Raw genomic sequence first — 5,042 nt, 5'->3', positions numbered from 1 at the left:
CCATCAAGTTTCCTTTCTTCGTTTCTATTCCGATTTTCATTATCTTCCCCCTTGTAATTATTTTCCTTTTCTTTCTCTTTTCATTCATCATGCTTCCTTTCCATCATTTTCCGATTCTACCCTTTCCCCCACTCCGCCCACCCCCCCCTCTCTCTCTCTTTATATATACATATTGTCCCGCGAGTTAAGGGACATACTTCGGGATTTGATAGTTTTAAGTAATTCTAAGTCGAAAATACTTTATAGGCATATGCTGTGTTTTGCTTATTTTTGCCAGAAATTAACATGTTGTGTTGCAGGGGGTGGGGGGATAGGCCTCCTCCTCCTCCCTTCCCGCCTTGGCGCGCTAAGTCCTCGTGGTGCCGCGCTGCAGTTTTTTATTTATTTATTTATTTGTTTTTTTTGTGTACAATCTCTGCAGTCAAAGCCATACAGGAGACAGAAAATGACAACGCTAAAATTTTGTATGTGTCAGTGAAGAAAATGTATAGGTAACACAGCAATATAGTGGTTAAGTCTATTTCTTTTAATCATACATGGCAACACACAGCAACTTTCATCCCGCCAACTGTTTACGCTTTGACATGTAAGTGACAGGGCGCCCCATCAGGTGGCTGCCAAAGTGCAACTCTTCGCTACGGTGAAGGTGCCTTTCACATTCAGTAACAGTGAGTATTCGGACATGATATTCATTCTGTGGTGGGAATGCCCGGGCTGGTGCAGGAGGATAAAGACGCAGGCATCCAGACAGAGGACACCCAGATGGCAGTGTTCTACAGAATGTGTCTGCTTCTTGGTGAGAAAGGACGTTTCTTCAGTACTGATGCAGCAGCTGAACGTACTGGAGCAGCTCAACACAGTATCACTTTAAAAGAATATAAAATAATTTAAATAATCTTTACGGGAGAGGCAGGAACGCTGGGCAGCCGTCATGAAGCTGGTGCCTTGCCACGTATGTTTAAAAATGTAGCACTTAACAACCACTACATTGCTGTATTACATGTACATTTTCTTCAATGACTCATACAAAAAAAATAATTTATCATTTGGAGTTTCCTGTAAGGCTTTGACTGCATAGATTGTACACAAAAATGATCACTTGATGCTGCGCGGCGCCACTCGTTACGTAGCGAGCCAGGGAGGGAAGGAAGGAGGCCGGAGGCAAGGCGAGCGGTTCCCGACACACACAACTTACACGTCCATTTCTTGCAAAATAAAGCAAAACACAGCATTTGGGTATAAAATATTTTCGACTTGGAATTACTTGAACTATCAGATCCCGAAGTATGTGAATAAAATATTTTCGACTTGGAATTACTTGAACTATCAGATCCCGAAGTATGTGAATAAAATATTTTCGACTTGGAATTACTTGAACTATCAGATCCCGAAGTATGTAACTCGAGGGACATCCTGTATTTATTCGCGCGCGTGTGTAATCCTTTGTAATACAACTTTTCTGCTCAATAGACCTGTATACTTGATCCAATTATATACTACTACTACTACTACTACTACTATTACTATTACTACTACTACTATTATTACAACAACAACAACAACAACAACTGCTACTACTACTACTACTACTACTATTACTACTGTTGCTTCAGCAGTTACCATTATGATCAGTATGAGTCATGACCACTACACCTAAAGTAACAATTACTGCAGAAAGAACGAAGCAGTATTAATAGCAACAAACAGATTGAAAAATGAACAGTTTTTCTCGTGATCAAAGAGAATTCCTGCTTCATAACGTCAACAGCTGGTCAGGTTAGCAAGACAATACTACTTATCTTCCACCAACTCTTCACACTTAAGCTATTATTTGATCAATAGTCAGAAATATGCTTGTTACAACCTTCATCTGGTGTTCCTTCAGTGCATCCACAATACTTCTCTTTAGTCTTCGTGTAGTTATCACATTAATACCACACATACTTTACGTAGCCTTACATTCACGTGTAGTTATCACATTAATAGCACACATCCTTTACGTAGCCTCACATTGAAGGTATTATTATATCTGTTATCTGATATGTACTTCTCGTTACACCCATCGCCCTCATTGCTTCATTCAGTATTCACTGCCTCTGTAATCCTTTTCATCCTTTCCCTCCACCATCTCGTCAAGTTATTCTATTAATTACATATTTCTTGTAGTAACCGAAGAAGCAAGTTACTATTATATCTATTATCTGAAATATACTTCTTGTTACAGCCATCACCCTCATCGATTCATTAATTATGCAGTACATCTATCATCGTTTTCGTTCTTTCTCTCCACCATCTCGTCAAGTTATCCTATTCATTACATATTTCTCGTAGAAGACTCAGAAGCAAGTTACTATTATATCTATCATCTAAAATGTACTTCTTGTCACACCCACCACCCTTGTATTGCACCACCATAAGATTCAATACACTGAAACACCGAGCAACTCACCTGAGAGCTCCAATAAACCTGAGCACAGAGAGACAGGCACCGTGGCAAAGATTCCAACCTGCAAGCCGAGCACGGGAAACCACCACATTACTGAACAAGTCATCAGGAACACACCTCCGGACTTCTGTGTGTCATTGTCAGTTTAGTAGTTTAACAATTTACTGAGAAAGTTTGATGCACTTAAGTTATGATGATACAAGTTTAAAGCGGGGTAAATCAAGATAGCCTATCTTAACCTATACTTAAATATATAGTAATACATTAAAGTACATCGTAGGAGGAGAAGAGGCGATGAAAATATTGATGGATGGAAAGTGGAGGCGATGAAGGCAGTGGGAAAAATAGACACAGAAATAGATGAAAATACAAAAGATAGGAGACAAGAAGAGAAAGTGATCGAAATACTAAAAGAACATAGGAAACAGAAAGCGAAAATAAGGATACTGAAACACTGTAGAAGATAAAAAGCGGAAGTGATGAAAATACAGAAAGACAGGAGACGGAAGATGAGTAAGACAGAGAACCCAGACATTATCATTACAATAAATCTATCTGTCACCTCATACGATATAACAAATCTGCCAGAAATTAAACCATTACATTCTTCTAAGCAGCAAAAATTACATATAACAAAGAACACTACGAACTGACACTGAACAGCGCAGTAGCGGAGAGAGAGAGAGAGAGAGAGAGAGAGAGAGAGAGAGAGAGAGGTAGGGGGGGTAGTTCTGTCCCTCAGTGGGGGTCGTGTCCTAACATATCGCTATAGTATTATATCGCCCATAGAATCACCGCCTCTCTCTCCCCTATTTCCTCCTCCCTTCTCCTCAGTGTTCATCCTTTTCCCTTCCTTCTCCCTATTTCCTTCTTCCTCTTTCCTTCATCCGTGATTCCTTTCCTCCTTCTCTTTTACTGATATCCTTACTCCTTCCTCCTCCTCCTCTTCCTCCTTCTCCTTCTCGTCTCTTATTGTTCATCTTTACTTCTCTTTCTCTTCTCCCTTTATTAATATGATTCCTCCTTCCTCCCTCCTCCTCCTCCTCCTCCTCTTCTCTTTCATTTTCATTTTCTTGTCCATGTTCATCCTTATTCCTCTTCCTCTTCCTACTCTATGTTGATCCCTTCTCCTCTTCCTTCTCCTCTTTCTCTCCTCTTATCGTTCATTTTTACTCTTCCTCCTTCTCCTCCTCCAGTACACTAATACACCTTTTTTCTTCTTCTCTTCCTTCTACTTCCCCTCCTCCTTCTCCTCCTCATCGTTCACCTTCGTTCTTTTCATTCCAGGTCCTCATAAACACCTTGGCTTTATCTCCTCCTCCTCCTCCTCCTCCTCTTCTTCTTCTTCCTTCTTTTCCTCTTCCTCCTCATCATCATTCTTACACGCTCAACCTTTCCTCTTCTTCCTCCTCCCTCCTCCTCCTCCTCCCTTTACCCAGAGGTTAAGATAATGCTCCGCTAACTGCCTAACTCTCAGCCAATTAGCGGCCGCCAATTATCCTGTTAGGGAGGAGCCAGTGGCGGGGTGGTGGTGATTAGGTAGTTAATTGATGTAGCGGGAGGAGGTGTTGGTAATGGTGGAAATGGTGGTGGTGGAGGTGGAAGATAGATAAAGAGAAAAATAAGAGAGGTGGAGAGAAAGAAGATACAAGGAGGAGGAGGAGGAGGAGGAGGAGAATGTAATGGCGTTGATGGGTCATTAGAGGAGGCAACAATTAATGACAGGGTATAATGGCGCGCTTTCATTAATATCTGGTGCACTGTCTTGTGTTCCTTAATCGGATGGTGGTGGTGGTGATGGTGGTGGTGGCGGAGATAATGGACTAGGAGGCAGGAACAGTGGTGGTGGTGATAGTGGTGATAGTCATGGCGATGGTGGTGGTAATGATGTGGGTGGCGGTGGTGGAGGTGGTGGTGGTGGTGGTGTGGATATCTGTGAAGAAGGAATGGTGTTGGTGGTAATAGTAATGGTGGTGGTGATGGTGTCACTGGTGGTGTCTTGCAGCCGTGTTCTCTCTCTCTCTCTCTCTCTCTCTCTCTCTCTCTCTCTCTCTCTCTCTCTCTCTCTCTCTCTCTCTCTCTCTGTGACACTTAATTCAGCAGACGAGCAACAATGGAGGCAGGCAAAACCCACGATACTTCCACACACAAATCAACAACGCAGAATCCTGTGAGTGGATCTCCTCCATCTGCTTCCCCTTCCTTCCTCCCACCCTGTATTCCTCCGCTGACCCTCCCTTCACTCCTCCCCTCCCTTGGACACGTCACGCCTGCCTGTCACGCAAAGTTGGGTAATCTCTGTGTAATCATGAACATTTCAGTGGAGGTCTAAATCTTTTATTTGTTTGGTAAGTGTGGGTCAAATATTTACAACTGATGTCACTCGTTTATTCACTGAAATATAACACGGAACTAGAAAACTGGTGGAGGGAGGGAGCGCTGGTGGAGGGAGGGTAGAGGAAGGGAGTGGAGGGTGCAGAGTGTCAGGAAGAGGAAGAGCGAGTGTCGCAGGGAAAGTACTGGTCTGTGCTGCGTGTGGGAAGTGACTTTAGTGGCGGCGTGAAGGCGAGGACACGAGTGAGGTGCTGGCAGGCTG

The 5,042-nt window shown here is 42.9% G+C and overlaps 1 long non-coding RNA gene across 1 annotated transcript; it reads right to left on the bottom strand.

Annotated features, from left to right (window-relative positions):
- Positions 1 to 676: 676 nt before the first annotated feature.
- On the bottom strand, positions 677 to 5,042 carry LOC135099216 (uncharacterized). The gene is made up of 3 exons (XR_010267788.1): positions 4,538 to 5,042; positions 2,450 to 2,507; positions 677 to 865 (listed from the first exon to the last, which is right to left on the bottom strand). It is a non-coding gene; the product is annotated as an uncharacterized LOC135099216 (long non-coding RNA).

Source organism: Scylla paramamosain, unplaced genomic scaffold (assembly GCF_035594125.1).
Source record: "Scylla paramamosain isolate STU-SP2022 unplaced genomic scaffold, ASM3559412v1 Contig111, whole genome shotgun sequence".
Taxonomy (NCBI): domain Eukaryota; kingdom Metazoa; phylum Arthropoda; class Malacostraca; order Decapoda; family Portunidae; genus Scylla; species Scylla paramamosain.
This window is presented reverse-complemented; position numbering and strand designations above follow the sequence as displayed.